The sequence below is a fragment of the Lactuca saligna genome, chromosome 4 (genome assembly GCF_052625555.1).
Source record: "Lactuca saligna cultivar CGN05327 chromosome 4, ASM5262555v1, whole genome shotgun sequence".
NCBI lineage: Eukaryota > Viridiplantae > Streptophyta > Magnoliopsida > Asterales > Asteraceae > Lactuca > Lactuca saligna.
In genome coordinates, this window is record NC_136420.1 from 10,062,113 (window position 1) to 10,082,656 (window position 20,544).

The following is a 20,544-nucleotide window of genomic DNA, read 5'->3' on the forward strand; positions in this document are numbered from 1 at the left end:
GAACAAAAATGAGTTGGGGCAAGAGTGATTGAAAATGGCAAGTCTTTTTATAAAGTTAGCATAGCAAATCTAATAATAAGTAAAAAAACACTCAACAGATTCCTTTTGAAAGCTCCAAAATGGGCCTCCTATCAATGGAAAATGAATAAAACATCTGTTGAAACAAAATTAAGGCGAAAGAAATTAACGAGGATGAAATGTTTGCCCTTCTTTAAACCATATGTACGCCTATTATCATTTTTTTTTTGGAAATTATGTGATATCTCATAAGAGACTAATCAAAGCAACATAATTATAATACAATCACCATCATGATTCAGCCTTTGATCTATGTTTATCGATATTACAACAACAAAATTAAACTCCAAGAAGGATGAATGATTTTGCTTAATTAGATTTCATTTATTGTTTTACAACACAAATCAGACAATCTTCAAGCAATCATTTGATCACCAACAAGCTACCCTACTTTATTTTGCCTTAGCTACTTTAAATTCTTGGGGAACAAGAAAATCGAAGCCCGAGCTTGGAGGCGGGGCCGGTGCATTGGTTTAAAGGGAGAAATGTTGATTTCGTGGTATCCTATATTGGTGCAACACGGTTTAGTAAATGCCGTATCTATCTTTATAAGGGTTCTTTTGAAGAGGCAGCTTTAAAATCTACATATATATCTTACAAGGTATCAGGGCTCGTATCCTCATGGTTCAACCTATACCAATCTAACTTCATTCAAGCCCCCCGACTTTGAGGGGAGTTGATACCGATTCAATATATATATATATATATATATATATATATATATATATATATATATATATATATATATATATATATATATATATATATATATATATACACACACACACATACAATAGCCGTTTATCCGCGCCAAGCGCCGGGTGCAGATATTTTATTCAAAAATTAAATTGTAGAGACGATTAATTTTTTTGCACAAATAGTTTACTACATATAAAAAATTATCAGTATAATTAAAATAATAATATATAAATGTACACTCTTGATTACAAACCCGATTATGTCAAACTATGCAAATGTTAAAATAATAATATATAAATGTACACTCTTGATTATATACCCGATTAAATATTTGTTTTTTTCAGTATAATTATGATTTATGTTGTTTTTTTATCACAACAGACATGTAACAGATAAACCGACACTTATGTAACAAATAAATCGACACTTAGGTAGCTAATATCTAACTCATAGGAGCTCGATTCACTCCAAATTTCCCATCTTTTTCCACCTTTTCACTTTCTCTCACCTTTGACTTTGACTCTAACTCATTAACAACCCCTAAAACCCCCCTTTGTCTCAAACTCCCCCAAGAAACAATTGTTTTTCGTTTCATCTTATGCCCCCACACAACACTATCCTTATCCCACCTTTTTACCTCATTAAGCAACAGACTTTCATTATCTTTCACATCATCTTTCATTCTTGGAACAAAAAATTCCGGCTTTGCCCCTGCCACCACCATTCTTGGAACACCCAACACGTTCACAAACGAAGAAGGAGCATCATGTCTTTTTTTCCCATTTGAAGATGAAAAAGTAGACAAGAAAACATCCTTAACATTTCTCATGTGGGTCCCCGTTTGACTTTGACTTTGACTACTCAAGGTCCTACTACCTTTTGAAAGTCCAACCGCTACATGATCTGTTTTAGGCCTTAAAGATTCCACCTTTTGTCTTATAACATTCCGGGAATTGAAGAGAATGAAAACTGACCTTTGATGGAGATGGAGGGTAGGATCTTGGGGGTGGGGTGAAGTTTTTTTGGAGGGAGTTGACTTTTTTCGGGCGGTCAACGGCTACCCCTTTGACCCATCTGACCACTGCGATCCGTGAAGTGCGATTTGGGTCGTATTCAATTCGTTCAACTACACCTACTGATGAAGTGTTGTGTTTTAGGTCAATTGTTCTTTGTGACCGTTTTGCCCCTCCCCCTCTGTGGAAAATTGTGATACGACCCTTTGAATTTCTACCTGCTAACTTGTCTTTACCTGTAACGAATTGCCTAAGTTGCCTTTCAGAACTCACATTTTGAGCACCTGTAGGAATATGATAAAGTCAGTAAAACTGTTTTTGTTTGGATAAATCATAGATGAATTTCAGATAACAATATAATTAGTAATGTTCAAATCCTAAGCACTACATCTCTATAATCAAATTAAGAAAGCTGGAAATGACATCTTTCTGGTACTGATTATCCATCTTGAATTCAAAATATACAGCTTTAAATACCAATTTCTTTTTACTTTATCAGCATATGATTCATTCTTTCAATATATTTGCATTTTTACATGTACAAATAAGTGTTTACTGAAATGTACATCAACAAAATCAACTCTTTTTATTTAAAAGAGTATACCAGGGTCTAGGAATGCCAAAGAAAGTTTCACTTCTGATGTCAAAAAGGTTGTTTCTTATTGTAAAATTGAAGTTAGGGTTCAACAAGAAGATCAACAAGCACACAAATTCAAAAAGTTACCCGTTTCATCAGCAATTCATAAAACACGTGTTTTTGGCATTACTATTACCAAATTAACACTCTGAGAAAACCAATATCCCAACAAAGCTGAAACCTCAAAAACAGAACTTTGCCTTGGGTGACTACCGATACCCTTAAGCATTTTGACCTTATACAGACGTGGGTTTTAAGGCCAGAGACACACAGACGACACTAGAACATGTAATAATTTGAAAGAGCTAGGTTTGACATCAAAACTGGAACAAAGAATCTGTATTTGCACATTAATTCCAACATCAAATTCAATCTTCATTGATCCCCTTTTTCAGATTCATTTCTCTTGAACATGACAATTTCAACTTTGAATTTGCATTTAAAAAAACGCTTACGGTTGATAGAGTACTTGGATCTCATCTGACAGCTGCTAATCTTTGAAGTAATCTCAAGCGAGTGGTGCGAGTGTAGAGGACAGAGGAGATAAAGAGAGCGTGGTGGCTTCTTGTCACCGAAAAAGTGTTGCGAGAGCATAGTAAGTGGCAGAGACGTCGATCAGATACAGATACAGTGAGTGGTGCGAGGTTGGAGAATGGGTGGTGATTCACTATTGATGGTGATGATGATGATGAGTTAGGCAGATGAGGTGCGATGACGGCTTTTCAAAATAGGGTTTTTGCTATTTGTTTGAGGAAAAATGTGAGTGTAGAGGACAGAGGAGAAAAATAGTATGTTTACTTTTTTGATTCAATTTATGAAACATCAATGTTAATTCCATTAATTTGTCAAACGAAAATGTGAATATTTAATGCAATTAATTTGTAAAACGGAAACGTGATAGGAGTATTAAAAGGTATGAATAAATTGATTGTATATTATGCAATATGTGTAGTACCTCTTAAATTTCAAGAAATGGGCAATATCCTTAATAATATATATATATATATATATATATATATATATATATATACACACACACACACACACACACATAAGGCGTAACTTCACGCGTTGCGCAAGAATGTATTTAAGTGGTTAAAAAAATTATAAGAAAAATTAGAAATATGTTGAAATTAACGTTTTTAGTTATGTTTTGGGCATTAACCGAATTATCAAATAATATAAAAATCCATCAACTTATATTTTGATACTATCTGATATAGTCCACACCTTATAAACTTTGCTTTTACTTTTATAGTATCCAACATATATTATAAGTTTTTGTATGACATTAATATAATCTACTTTTCTAATATCTGATAATATTTTTAGGATAAAATAAGAAATAAGTTACTTTGAATGAGCTATTAATAAACAATATTGAACTAATAAACTTTCTATTACACTATTTATATTACACCAAAACATCCAAGATTTTAACTATGAACTTTCAAATATTAAACATTTAAATTAAGAATGAAGTCATACAAAATATATCATTATATATAAATGTTATCAAGAGTTCTAAAATAAGTTGATTAGTAAATATAATATTTAATTTTAATTACATTTTGCAAGGCGTACGTTTAACTTTATGTTGGTGCGCCGATAATCATCTTCCTTAATTTGTACCTAAAAAATTAAGGTGAATAGGAATATAAAATAGATATGACTAAGCATTAATATAAATAATTAAAAATGGTATGTTGATCTCCTACCACCGGTTAAAGATAACATATCTCTCTAATGGTATCGATTCCTATATAAAATTGAAGTAGTCATTCTATGTACACCTTGTTTTCTAATTACATAAACAAATATGAGTAACAAAACAGAAAAATGTTATCTTTATGTAGGAAAAATATTTTAGTTAACTAACAAATTAAATAATATAAGTTTAAGAGTTAGGATTTTCAAAACATTAATATTTATATTAATCAATCAATTAAGTAATACATGTTGAAATTATTACAATCATTATTAAAAAAACATTTGAAATATTAGATTTTAAATGAATTTTGGTTGAAGTGTTTTAACCTCCATAACATATATATATATATATATATATATATATATATATATAGAGAGAGAGAGAGAGAGAGAGAGAGAAAGAGATATATATATATATATATATATATATAGAGAGAGAGAGAGAGAGAAATATGGAAAGTATAACATATGTATGAGTTTTAATTGATTATCGTTTTGAAACGGTACAATACAAAAAAAACATATTTAAAATATTTAATTAAATATTTTCCATATCACCATATATAATATATGATCAATATATTAACGATTAAACTACAATATACAACGACTGTATTAGAATAATCCAAAAACGAAGAAAATATAAAACGAATTAGTATAACAAACTTACAAATTAAAAGCTCTAATATAATAGCATATCTCCAAAAGTAGTCATAAGACCTAAACCCAACACAAAATCCTTGTAGTTTGTTTTCTTTCGGAAATTAGTATATGATTTGTATGCATATCTTCCCAAAATATTGATATTTTATAGTAAACTTTTCACTAAACACTTATTAAACATAATATAAGTTATAAAACTTTTGAGTGTTAAATCATAATTAAGAAAACTTTTGAGTTACAATACATAAAAAATGGGGTTTCAAATGAATGTGGTTTTAGGAAGTTAAAAAAATGGGTTTTAAATGAATGTGGTTCAAGAAAAAATGCTTCTATTATAAGATATTAAGTGAATATCCGCGCGTTGTGCAGAAACAACTATATAGTTTATTTATTAGAAAGATACTATAATTTATCACTTTTAACTTATTAACCAACTTATAATCATTATTAGAAAGACACTACAATTTATTACTTTTAACTATTTACAAAATATTATTTGGGTTGTTTAAGTTAAACTAAAATTTTATATTTAAGTTGACCCTATAATGTTATATTTAAATTAATAATTTAACTGTTTTATACAAATTGCTCAAGATTTATATCTTTAAAATGATAATGGTTTATATCCAACAATATATTAAAACTAATAAATTAAGTATAATATGTTAAAAGTTAAAAAACATAACTTTATAAGTAGAAGTAAGGATATTATTTTAATATTGAAATTTAGCTTATATATGACTACACTTTAGATTTGATATTTAATTAACTTAATTAACAAAATTATAAATATTATTAGAAAGAAATTGAAAATTCATGGGAGTTTCAAATGAATGTGGTGAAAGGAAAAAAATACATGGGAGTTTCAAATGAATGTAGTGAAAGGAAAAATGTTTCCTTTATATATATATATATATATATATATATATATATATATATATATATATATATATATATATATATATATATATATATATATATATATATATATATATGGAATCCATATGATATGTATGCATTATATCTCCAACACTTCCTACACTTAAAGGTGGGTTCGATAATTTTGTAATCCATATGATATGTGGTTATGTATGCATTATATCTCAAACTTTGAATTGTACTTTGTGTGCAACCGAATAACTCTATACAACATTATATCTCCAACATAAAATTGATATGTCGACGTTCGATGTATTGCATCTTATATATATATATATATATAGGGTTAGAATAAAATGTGAATCACAAGTATTGTGTGAATGTATAGCCAAATTTTAACCATTACATTAAAAGAATGAAGTGATAAGATTTTGGAGTACTTATTATTAACATAGACTAACATGTATTATATAATTACACTTAATTAATGATAAGATAAATATGGCATTTTATTAAGACATTGAAATAAATGTTAAGTATATTTTAGGCAACTAAATTAAATTAATTATTAAAAATCAAATTAAATCTTACATTTTATGCAACACGTTTAAATTAAATTAAGCATACGATTTCATTCTAACTATATGACTACATATTTTCACCCTATCATTCTTAAATAATTCGATTTCATTCCATATTTTTTTTATTCTGAAATAATTTGATTTTTTAAAAGTAACATTTTTTAAGAATACACCTTATAAACAAGACAATAACATTTTATTCACTAAGTAATATACATTGCAATATAATCAAGAAATATATGTATTTTAAAAATAAAAACCATTATGTTAACATAAAACTACCATTTTTATAACATAAAACTAGATTAAATATAACACTTCAAAGAATACACAAAACCTTATATATTATATTCTTTAAGAATTTGTCATCATTGTTGAATAATATACAACATTCTATACACAACGTTCTGTACTATATTCTTAAAGAATTTGTCACCATTCTTGATTTATATACAAAAAAATTATAATATATACTACATTCTTTAAGAATGTACCAACGTTTTTGAAGAATTTCTCTTTGTTTTTCAATAGCTTTCACTTGTCTTTATCTTTACCTCTTCAAGTTTGAACCTAAAAACATAAATCATTGAATTAAAATACACAAAAAAGATACGAGAGATCATATGATGCAAAATAGATCAAGAACATTAATTAGCTAACACCATAATCAATAGGCAAATTGATACACCAAAGCTTCTTTTGTACGTTCTACAGCATACAAAACCAACATACTAGTTAACTATTCTACAAAAAACCTAAACCTAATGATACGTTAATAAAATGAAGTTAAAAATAAAAAACAAAGATCCATGTTGAATTTGGGTAAAAACTAAGTTATGAGTGAGAATAAATTCTTTCAAAATGATTTCATGTTAGAACCAGATTCTGTGAGAATGTAAACTAAAAAAAATAAATTCTAGGGATTTTAATCTAGATTCTTGAAAGAATGGAATTAGAAAAAGAGTAATACTCATTAAATGAAAAAATTAAGCATGCATTCATACACATTAAGAAATATTGACCATTAAAACTCAAATTTTGCAGAATGTTGGTTTGTAGAAGCTTCTGCAATCCCAACACCCAAATAACTCTTAACCTGAAAATATATGGATGAAAGATCATTGTTTTCACTTTTATAATCCAAATTATAAATTCCACCAACATATATTTTAGTATACAACTATGGAATTGAATAACTACATTCACTGTCAAGGATCTTAACTATGATGCTTATACAACTACGAGGACTTACTCCAATATTCCATATATATATATATATATATATATATATATATATATATATATATATATATATATATATATATATATATATATATATATATATATATATATATATATATATATATATGCCCAAAACAATAGATTTATTTAAATTAGAAAACAACATATATAAAGGTTTCAAACCGGTTATCAAATGATGTGTCCATAAAGTATTGATGCTGCGATCTAAAATTCACGGACTTTACAGAAATTAGCAACTTAATAGTCAATTAGATTACAACCACTGCTACCGAGAATTCCAATGAAATTAGGCATGGAAATATAGACAAAAAGTTCATATAAGTGGGATATATTTATCTCTTTTGTTGTTATGTTCATCTATTCAGTCGTAATTAGAGTTTAGGGTTCGATCTGAAAGTAATATTTGTTCAGCATTTGACAAACCAAAATTATGATGCATAAACTTGACTTTACATATCTAAAATAGTTCTTTATTGTATAATGTCCTAAAATCCAGTGGAATGAACCAGAATTTAGATTTTTCGAAGGTGAAATCATATGTTAAAGGCCAAACCATCATTAGTGCAAAGTTCCCTAAAGTACAGAACTTAGAAAGAAAAAAAAAACAGAGGTATAGAGAGGTCGTACCTATCTTTGTTGGTTGTAGGCATCGACAATGAAACTGACGATTAGTGGTTGAAAGAGCGACATGTGGTGGTGTCATTCGTTGGTCGAAGGCAATCTTATGTCCTTTTAGGTGCTTGATTTACCGAACAAAGACATGCTTGGAGTCTGATGTCGATGGGGATGGGATAAAGACGATGAAAGAAACTTATATCCTATTTTAATGGTATTGATATATCTAATTTTATATGGTTATTAATTGTAAATTCTTACCATAATTATTTATAATTAAAATTACTATTACCTTTATTATATGATTGGTTTAGAATGAGTTATACATTCATACAATATTTGATTGTAATATATGATCCTAACACACACTCTCTCTCTCTTATATATATATATATATATATATATATATATATATATATATATATATATATATATATATATATATATATATGTTTGAAGTGTACCCAGGTTACAAAATTATCAAACCCACCTTGAAGTGACGGAAGTGTTTAAAGCTTGATAATTGTATTTATGGGTTTGGTCGACTAAAAGAACTGTCAAACAAAAGCACTTAACTTAAACTCAAACACCTACTAGAGTCAAAATTTTTATTAACACAAAAAAGCAATGTTTTAAAACCGATTTTTTAGTCGAACTGATCTAATGATCGGTTCCTAGTTCAAACAGTTCGGCTGGTGGTTTAACCGATTCAACTGTCATTCTACATCTACATCTGACAGTGGTGTGCGTCAGCCTTCAAGTTATATATATTCCGGATAACTTGATCAATTGAGCTATTCAAATTTCTTTAGAAATTGACTATATATATATATATATATATATATATAATTTGCTTAGTGAAATTTAATTATCCAAGTCCAATAAACCATTTCAAACAGTTTTTTATTGGTTCTATCACACCGGTTTGACCTGATTTTTAAAGAAATCGCCTGGTTCAATCAGGTCTAGAACATAGCATATAACTAGTCGTTGTTTATCCGCTCTCATCTCTGGTTTCTAGTCTGATCGGTTCAACCGGCTAGTTTGAAACGGTTTTTGAAACACGGCAAAAACAAACCCCAAACGATACCACATATTGTCTAGTTAGACCAAATCAAACAACAAAAACTTGCAAATCGTGGCATTGTGGCAAACCAGGTAGATGTCAAATCATTTATTTCAAAAGTCCAGTTGTCGCTTCTGATCATATTAGTCTAATATAGTTATTAACTTTTTCAGATATTAATTATGGGAACTGATTCGTACACAACATTTTTTTCCCGTACACAACAATTTATGTTTTAAAGTGTTGTATTGTACAACTCTCTAATGCATAAATTGTTGTGTATGATAAAAAATTGTTGTGTACGAATCATTTCCCATTAATTATGGTACACGATGTAACCCAGAAGGCATATGTTACATTATGTGAGTCTTAATAATTTCAACCAGTTATTTGATTTCCAAATTTGGATTAATGATTTTTTAGTTCCCAATGTCCGAATAAGAATTTTTAGTATTATTAATTTTTATGTCTATTTATACTTGGGCCAATTTTATTCTATTGAATTAAATTTATCAAAAAGGACAAGCCCAGTTGAAAAATGGAACTTGGAGGACTATTTTCATATTTTGTGGGCAACTTTCGGAAACACACAACACTATTATAGTTAGTCTACTTGGTCACATCATAGCGTCGTAGCGTTCTGAAAAAATCTAGAAGTTAAAGTATAATAATAATAATTATATATTTTATTCCTCAATTAAAATCCTCAAATAGAGAAATTGTTGTAAATGTTATCATCTCTAATAAATGAATGTTTTTTTATCACTTGTTACATTCTCATTTAATTTGTTAAATATTATTTTGTGGTTATTTTAAATTAATTTTTTTTACATGTCATTTTACGATTTTTTATATTTTATTAAATTCCACATAATATTTTAATATAATAATTGCAATAAATATAGTATTAAATAGATATCAATTTAATTAATGAATTTACCTTTTAATTTCAAAATTATCAAAATTAAAGCTTATTAGCTTTTTTATTTATTTACATTTAAAAGATAAAAAAAATTTCTATTATAATAATTCATTATTTTTCTTATTTTCCTATAAATTCAAAGTTCTCAAATATTTTGACTTTTATATATATTTTTAAATTAACTCATGTAATATATGAGTTTCACAACTAGTAAACTAATAAATAATTATCATATTCACCGCATATAAACAAATATTATTAATATATAATATTTGAAGAAAAGCTTAATATAAAATTGTCGGTAAATGATAAAATAACATTAAAAGTAAAAGATTATTTAAGATAAACAAAATTAACGAAAATTGTAGTGGTCGCGATTACGATTCCATTGATATAAAGAACGTTCAAATCTGACTTTGTATGAAGTTATAATATTTTGAAGTTTCAGTGTGACGCAGTACCGAAGTGAGTGACACAAAAATCGAAATTAAAATCAATTGATTATTAGCCAGAACAATGTAAACGAGATTTGAATCGTAAAAACGATTTTGTCGATATGGAGACGATGAGTTATGATTTTTGTATGGATTTTAATAGTGTAATCTCGATAAAGTATAAATTTAAAATAGAGTGAGAATTAACTATTAAGATCTAAAGGAAAGTGTAGTGTTGGAAATTCCTACACATAGATATAAAGAATGTCGAAAACAGAGCACGTATGCAAAAGATATTAATTTTCGAAAATCTGGGAAATTACTTTGTGTATGATGACATGGCTGCCCGAAAGCGCACCACGAAGTGACGAATCTAGAACCAAAAATCATGTAGTTCCTTATGTAATCAAAAAAAAATGTAAAAGAGTAAAAGATGCTAATATGGGTCGGGTCGTATGCCTTCAATTATCTAAAGGTAACTTCAATAGTTATAATAAAATCCATCAAGGATACATAACTTAGAGGAGACGCGCACATTGATCAGTAATCAAGCCTTTTGTGTTTTTCCATTTCCTTTTTATTTTTTATAGTTTTACTGGATTGGGATGTTGCATTTAAGGTAGCATTTGGTACATGGAACAGAATTGAAGGTTTGTATCAATCAAATACACTTCAAGTATGAATAACAAACGTCAAACTAATCTAAGCAAAATAATAAACAGAAAGTAAATAACATAGAGGTTCTCTAAATTGTTCTTTCACAAAGAAAGAGTTTTATCTTCACCAAGAAGACGAGTTTGTCACAAAGATGATTGGCACAAAGCCACGATCACAACATCATGATTTTCCCTAATGTTATATATATACTAATTTATACATGTATATCCCTTGATTGAAGGGATTATGTCTAATGTATACTAAGAACCGATCTTATCACAAAGATACCGGATTTGTGATGTATATTATACTTATCTATATCATTATCTAATGTACAAAAGATTACAATTGGATAAATGAACTATAAGCTGACGCAAATAAGCTTTATATGCTAGCACTGTAGATGTAGTAGAAGTTGAAGACTTGAGTGGACTAGTATTATGTTAAAGGCCAAGTGCGGACTAGCTATATGCTGTAGGCAAAATGGAGCGGACCAACTTCGTGCTGAAGGCCAGGGGCGAACCAGCTTTATGCTGAAGGTCATTATGTGTATGCATTATATATATATATATATATATATATATATATATATATATATATATATATATATATATATATATATATATAGTATCTTGGGGGAATTAACAAATCCTAGACTTACAGTTGTTGATTGACTGCTTTTCAGGTTGTTCTTGGAACCGACGAAAGGCTCACGCATGACTGTACCTACATTAAAAGAATTAATGAAATATCTTTAAGACTTCCGCTAAACTCTCTTTAATAATTAACATGTAATATAACTTATGTTTTGAATAAGTAAAAAATGAAAATTTTGCAATAAAACTCGAGACATTATATTATCAAATGATTGCTTTGAACTTTATTGCTACAATTATTAAACCAAAAGCAATTTCGAAATAAAAAAACAGGGATTATATATGTTGGGTTTAGTTCAAAAATAGTTTCCAAAAACTCAAAATATTAGCAACGAAAGTCTTAAAAATTCGAACTTAATGGCAAATCACAACCCACTAAGGATCTACTTACAAGAAATGGAAATATAAAAACACAACCATAGAAGGAAGAAGTAACAACCACCTTTGAAGAACTTTGGGTCCTCTAAGGGAGAAGTTGATGGATATGGATGGACCTTGAGACACTAACAATTGATCAACTTCATGTAATACTAGATACAACTCTTAAGATTTAATTCAAAACAAAAATATGACTTAAAGAGAGAATGCAAGTAACTCTTCAGCACTTCAACACTTTAGCACTTTGCATGAAGATAAGAGAGTGAGAGAGACGAGCTAATTTTCGGCAATTGCAAGGCTTGAATGAATCACAATTAAAGCCTTAAGACTAGTAGTAAAGTAGAAACATTACCATAAGGTCTTTAGCCATTTAGCTATTTAGACAAGCGTGTCCCCCATGCTTGCACCATACCTATTTCTTTTTATTAAACAAATCAAAAGCCCTCACCCCTTATACTCTTAGGCACTCTCGGCATAAAGATGAAAAAAAGAAAGATGATAGTTTAAATTTTGTAAACTCTAAGTTTATAAGATATAAACTCTATAGGTAAAAGACAAAAATGATTCAATTAGTCCAAAAGGTTGTGCATTACATATTAATTCATACCATATGAAAATTTGTGTTACTTGTAATTGTAAAATAATTATTTCCATGAAATAAATATTTTCCTAATTTATTATAAGAGTTTATAAATATTTATTAAAATCAATTTTTAATAAATAATTATTTATATCAAGTTGTTGTTAGTGTGACCCTTAATATCATATGTTAATTAGCAATATCATTCTAATAGGATTCTTGAACATATAAGATCTTTCAATATATACTATTTTGTTTTTTGAGAGTCCATTCGTGTAATATGTTTTTGCTATGGACTATTTGTATAATACTTTTAAATAGCGACTATTTATGTAATATTATTTTTATACAGGGACAAATTTATACACATTATTATTTATTTTATTCCATCAATTATCAACATATCAAAAAATACCAATGTATTTTTGTTTAATTTTCAAACTCATAGAAAAGTCTACTTACTATATATCTATTTTCAACCTATTTTTAGTTATTGTCCCATTTGTTAAACATATATTATGCATGTGTGTATGTTACTATGTGTAAGTGTGTGTTCATTTTTTTACACATAACATTTATATAATTTACTACATTAAGGAAATTTTTTTTTTTAAATAGATAACAAGGAACAAGTTAAGTATATTGAGATTTTTTTAATTAAGGAGGTGTTTGGATTAGTTTATTAGTTTATTGCTTATTAGTTTATTTGTGGGGGGAATAAGCAATAAGCAATAAGTAAATGAGAGATGTTTATTAAAATTAGTTTATTTTGCTTATTCCTAATACAATAAGCTAATTTTTAAGGATTTTATCCAAACATTTAAACTTGGCTTATTATGATCGGAATAAGCAATAAGCAATAAACACTCTCTTTTTTCCTATCCAAACACCCCTAAGTATAATGACTAATATATAACTTAAAGAACGATTTAGATGAAAAAAAAAATCAATAATCTAATTATGCTTGGTATAAACGGGTATAGATTGTTATGGTTTCAACATACCACTAAAAATGCTCTCTAATCCTGATTCTATCCAAATAATCCAAATTTAGACTAATTTTAATTGCCTAAATTTATAAATAAAAAAAATTATCAAGGCATAGTGTAATCCTACATTTTATGGATCTTCATCAGATTGGTATATGAAATCAAAAAAAAAAATCTCTATACTTAATCTTGATAATTCAACCATTAATTTAGCATACCATATAAACTAAAGAAAAAAAAATTATATAAATCTCATTTTTTTTCATCATTGTAATTTTTTATATTTGTTATAAATAATAGATTACCATATATTTTAAAGTTTAAAAGTCTTATCTTTTGAATTTTTACCTTCACATTCTATCTTTTGAATCCGATCGTAGCCTCCAGTTGTAGGAAACTCGATATTCTCAATCTTGTATTTTTATTTCCTAACTACGTCTTTTGGTGTGGGTATCATATTGAAGTTTATAACATCCTGCATTTTAAACATGTAAGTTTTTTTGTTTTATTTATTTATTTATTTATTTATTTATTTATTTATGTTATAATAAGCAAGCATAAATATATAGACATTTGGTTGTTGTTTGTCACCATCTAATATGAGGACATATAAAATTAGTACTATAGATTAGTTCTCTACTGATAAGTTCACTGCAGTTGCAGTGACCTTAGTTTGAATAGTTGTGTACCTTGAATACAATCACTCACGAAAGGCTAAGAGCAACCACAAAGTACATAGAGAAACTCTAACTTCTTCATAGGTCCTACTAACTTTCCATAGCCAAACCGTATTATTCTTGCTCGAAAATGTTAGGACTATGGACATTTGTTGGGAAATGTTTCTTGTCGGAGGTGGATGAGTTAGGTTCGAGGGTTTCATCTACGCCGATCTCCAGTGATGTTGAAGTGGAATGAGTAGATGAATAGCAAGACAAAAGTGTCAGTAATCAATAACAAGAGGGATGCGATCGAGGATCGATTCTTCTAAACTCAAGTAGTAAAATTGATGATGATGACTCTTAAATCGATGATTCACCTATATCAGAGTAGTGTATAGTTTGGGTGTGGGGTTTAGTGGCGACCCATTTGGAAAAGTCTTTTATGAGACACGAAGCAAAATAATAATAAAAATTAGATATATACTCAGAATTTAAAATGTATTTTTATTTGTTATTACTTTAAAGTTTTTAGTTATTAATAGGAATAATATTTTTATATATTTAAAATAAATAATGATTTTAAGATTTTATACTAATAAAAACAATCTATAAAAAAAACAAAAAAACTATATATAGTTATATTTATTGGATAGATTCATGGGATTTTTAACAATATATACATAAATGTATATATAGCTATCGTTTTTAAAATATAGGCAAGGAAAAAATTATTTAATGTTTATTTTGACGTATAAAAATAATAGTGGCTCTGATTATTATATCTATTTATTGTTATTCATCATGTGTTATATTTCGTTATGAACATTTACAACAATCTTTAAAATTATATATGGATTATTTTTTAACATATGGATTCATTATTAAATTTTAATTAAGAAAATTTTATTTGGATAATAGAAAAAAGAAAAATATATCTATCGCATTAAAAGGTTAAAGTTAATAACACGGATTTTTTTATGCGAGTAAGAACGGTAATTATTTCGCCTATTTTCTTTAGCCTTATCAAATTTTGTATTAAATATTTCAAGTAGGTTTAAATTTCTTTATCAGTGAGATTTTTTTTATATTAACTGAATTTATAATTATATGTAGCTGATGTTTTCAATCATCATTAACATTTGAACTCTTCAAATAAATTCATATATATCTTTCTCAAAAATAAAACATCAATTCTAAATTTTTCATGTATCATTTTTAATTTACTTTAATTATTGTAGTTGTTTTACTTTTATACTCAATTTAACATTCCATTATAGAATATCATTATTTTTTTATTAATTCACAAATAAAAATTGTCTTACATATTTATTAGATTTAACGATTATAATTTTATATTAATAAATAAATAAATCTTTTAATTAATACTTATTAAAAATAATTTATTAACAATTATGATTTTTTAGTATAAAATTTTAATTATTTTTATAACAATGGTTCCCATACACTATAACCTAATATATTAATTTTTTTGAACGACGGGGTTAGTATTTGTCTGGGATTGAACCCAGGACCTCCTTGTTATAAACTCTTAGTTACACTTTTTTAGCTAAGTGGACTAACCCCAACTTGTATATATTAATAAATAGACCTAACAATTTGTGTCGTGTTCGGGTTGGCGAGTCAAAATACACCAACCCGAACACAGCTCATTTAACTATATAGGTCACCGTTTGACGGGTCTGGAATATAAACGTATATATGACCCGTCAACACATTTATTTATACGGGTTTATAGGTTGGTGGGTCTGTGGGTCATATTTGGGTTTTTGGGTTTGTAGGTTAAATTCCATAAAAAAAAAATTGATAATTACACATGAATACATTCTTGATGCAAACATATCCAAATTTTAAAACTTAAGTTTTAAACATCCAAATGAAAATTAAAAATTCATAGAAACAATGTTCAAACTAAAATATTAATACAAACAACAAACGACAATCGTGTTGCGCATATCAAATGGTCAATGACATCCTATCCTAGTGTATAAACTTTATAATATTTAAGTCTTAATACATTTTATTAAAACTATAAACGGGTTGGCAGGTCAACTCGTATAATTTTTGAGAAACTCATATATGACTTGTTTAATAAACGGGTCGACGGGTTTGCGGGTTTACGGGTTGGCAAGTTGTACAACTCAACTCAAACCCGTTTATTCTGTGTCGTGTCACGGGTCGTGTCGAGAATTATTTGGCATATTAATAAACGATTCCTATTTCAAAAGTCTCTCTCTGTGTATGTGTGTGTGTGTGTGTGGGTGTGAAAGCCTTAGTTGTTAAAAACAATTAAAATGTCGTGGGAAGTAGTAAAGTTCAGGTCGAGCATGCTTTGAAGGGAAATGACTTTCAATGGAATAGCCTTCTTCACTACGAATTCATGCTACACACTTCTCATGAAGATGACCATAATGCCCCTAGCCTTCTGTCTCCGTTTCTCCAACCTTGCACCACTAGTCAGGACTTCCATGGTAATATACTAATATAACTCTCTCTATGAATTATTCTACCCCAAAATTCTTGAACTTCTTTTTTAATGAATTGGATTGTATAGTTTATTAATGATGCACAACGGTATGAATGTTCTGATGGCACCAATTATGGGTTATTTGCGAAGTTTAAATCTTTATATCTGAAGATGACCATGGTAAATAGAGTATGATTTGTACTGTATAACTCATTGGTGCACTAGGGTGTGATTTCTTTAGATTGAAAAAGTTTAATTCGGTACATCTGATCACTAACATCACTCAAAAATTTCATACATGGTCACAATCTAAACTTTTCTTATGGAAGAGCTGCAATGTTATGATAGCTACCATAAAAAAAATGCAGAAAGAACCTTGATATTGATGCATTGATAAGTTGTATTGTACAATCCTCCAGCAAAACTTGATTTATAGAAATGTTTCAATCTTTGCATTCGATCTCAAGTTTTCTACTTCAAAAGCACTACGGAAACACCCAAATGGGGTTTTCGACTTTCCGTAAAGTTCGAATTAAACTTTTCGACTTTCACCATCTTGATCAGTGCAGGAGTGTCTACAGAACCCTATGCACAATGGAGTTGTAAGGTACAACTCAAGCATGAAGTAGGGCACAAATGTTTGCGATCATGGTACCATCCAATGGGTTTTCCACAAAGTTCAACTTTTTATATTTTCCATCTTGATTAGTGCAAGTGATTGAGCCCATTGCATTGACAAGCTGTACAGTACAACTCAATGATGCAGTAGGTCACAAATGTTTCTGATTCCTTCCAAATTGTTTTTCTATATATAATCATGTTGAACTTTACATTTTCGATCTTCATTGTTGCAAGTATGGCTCAAACTGATTGCATCCATAAATTGTAGGGTACAACTCAAAGATACATTAGATCGTTAGTGTTTTATATATAACCATGCATCTTGATACATATACGCAGGACTAGCCTCGTTCTTTGGGAAAAGATCAATGTCGTATGCCACAGAACTATGTGATCAAGAAACCAAGAACGGAGAAGAAGAATTATCAGACGATGTATTACTTGGAGGTGAGAAAAAGAGAAGATTAAAAATGGAACAAGTGAAGACACTTGAAAGAAACTTTGAGTTGGGAAAGAAGCTTGATCCAGAGAGGAAAATGCAGCTGCAAGGGAACTTGGGCTTCAACCAAGACAGATCGCAATTCGGTTTCGGAACAGAAGGGCAAGATGGAAGACAAAGCAATTGGAAAAAGACTATGATGTTCTCAAGAATCAGTTTGAAGCCATCAAGACTCAAAATGATTCACTTTTGTCTCAAAATTACAAGCTTCATGCTGAGGTAACGACTCTAAATCTCGGCTCAATTTGTTAGTCACTTGTAGTATTTTCTTTATTTTTTAAAACCTTGTACATCAGTTGTGTTTGTTGAGTAGATAGAACCTATTCAACAAAAAAATTAATAATCTCAAATGACATTTTTTTGTGTCTTTAATTGGCCTCTTTATTAGTCGTGTCAACTAAATTGATACCTTTTCGATAGAAATCCTTAAAGAATGTCAATTAATTTGTCCATCTTTTTTCCATTTTAAACTTTTGGAGGCATGATGATATATAGGAGCATTTTGCATGTTGGGTGAAGAAGCAATTTAACTAAAGTGTTGGGATATCTTGTATTGCAACACCCTTTTCAAAGACTAAAGCATGTTTTTTGAAAAGAAACATCTGGTTCCAAAATCCAAATTTCTTTTTCAGGGAGTTAACTTGAAAATGATCTAAATTTACAGGTATTGGCACTTAAGAACAAGAATTCAACAGAATTAATCAACCTCAACGTCAAAGAAAAAGAAGGATCTTGCAGCAACAGAAGTGAAAACAGCTCTGAGATCAAACTAGACATCTTAAGAACACCAGCGACTGATAGCCCATCATTTCACACCACCACCACCATCATAATTCAATCCCTAATCTCTTTCCATCCTCCATTGTAGATAGATCTCATCAGTTACTCCACAACTCATCATCAAGATCTGCATATCGCCATCACCATCATTATCATCTCCATGGACAAAAAATCGTCCAATTGGTTGCCAATAAACCAGAAGGCCTGTGCAATATGTTTTTCGATGTGGAAGATCAATCGGGGTTTTGGCCATGGTTAGAACAACAACCATAGTTCGTCTGAATTGAAAACAAAAAGGTGTCCGGTTGATTTGGAGTATTGGTTGGGTTTATTTGAGGTATAAATTATTGTTTCGGGTACTTCAAATGTACAAATTCGATTGGTGGAAGAAATTTTTGTTTATGATTTTATTAAATTCACTATTAGATTTTTAGAATCCGTATCCAGATAATTAGAAAGTCTGGTGGTATTTGCACGTTTTTAGTGAAATTTTCAATGATCATCTTATGTGTTTGAGTCAAGGTTGTTAAGATCGAGATCCTATGTATAATCGTTTTTGGATTTGCAAGATCGAGATCTTAAGATCCCACAAAATAAATATCACTTTAATTTATAATTTTTAATCATGAAAAATATTTCAAACATTCAACTTTTTGTTCAAAAGTTATAAAAACTTCAAAATATTCGTCATAAGTCACAAATATAAAATGATAAACGGTAAATTGATAAAGGGTAAAAGAGATAAAGTGGTAAAATTGTATACCAAAAATGGTTTTGATATACTTAATTTGTTATAAACAAAGTTCTGATACCAATCTGTCACACCCCCAAACCAGAACGGCGGAAACGTTCGAGGAGGGTGGAGGATGTTATATTCAGTATCATAACAATTGCATAGTAAGGAAAGTACACACCACCAAATATATAAATATTTAAAAGTGTTTACATAATTGTAGTTGTTACATATTCAAAATATAAATACAATAACATGTTTCAAAAGAAGTCATTAACGCTAGGACGTTAATCCCCAAAAGATGATTTCCAAACCTGCTTAGCCGTTCCCTGAGAATACAAGTTATGTCAAATAAAAAGTGTCAACAATTAAGTTGGTGAGTTCATAAGTGGTTTTGAGAAAATGTATGTCATTCCAAAGTTCGTGCGTTTTTCAAGAAAATCACTTTTTTTCTTATAAAAGTATGAAATGCATATGAATGTTCATGTTGTAAATTGTAAATAGTTGATTGTTTTAGATGCAGGAAAATCCCTTATTTTCCTAACGTAACAGGCAGTCTCTAAGACCGAAAAATCGCAAACAACTGACATGCTGAAAGGTTGAGACATAGTTTTATATAATAAAACTATAAGAAGATCGCACTTGTTAGATGAATAATAGTTTTAATAACTACTCGTTCATAAAATTAGAATACCATAATAATTGTCTATCCGGTGAGTTTTATAACCATACTAAACATAATATGCTTGTGGTGACGGTCTTCAGGCGTCGAAACGTTTATGAAAAACTGTCATCCAAAGGACTGTAGCTAACAGTCAAGGCGCGGGATCATGACTTTTCGTATAGATCTATACAAATTTGACACGCTCTCCCAACGAGAGACTCTGGTTATAATAGAGAGGACTTTAAGTTGTACCTTTTTGCAAAAAGGTAGCGTTGAAGATGTA

At 28.9% G+C, this 20,544-nt stretch overlaps 2 pseudogenes; one reads left to right on the forward strand and one right to left on the reverse strand.

Annotated features, from left to right (window-relative positions):
* Positions 1-1,204: 1,204 nt before the first annotated feature.
* On the reverse strand, positions 1,205-3,021 carry LOC145039268 (large ribosomal subunit protein uL2mz, N-terminal part pseudogene; annotated as a pseudogene).
* A 13,818-nt stretch (positions 3,022-16,839) lies between these two features.
* Positions 16,840-19,137, forward strand: LOC145038289 (homeobox-leucine zipper protein ATHB-13-like; annotated as a pseudogene).
* The last annotated feature ends 1,407 nt before the right edge of the window (positions 19,138-20,544 follow it).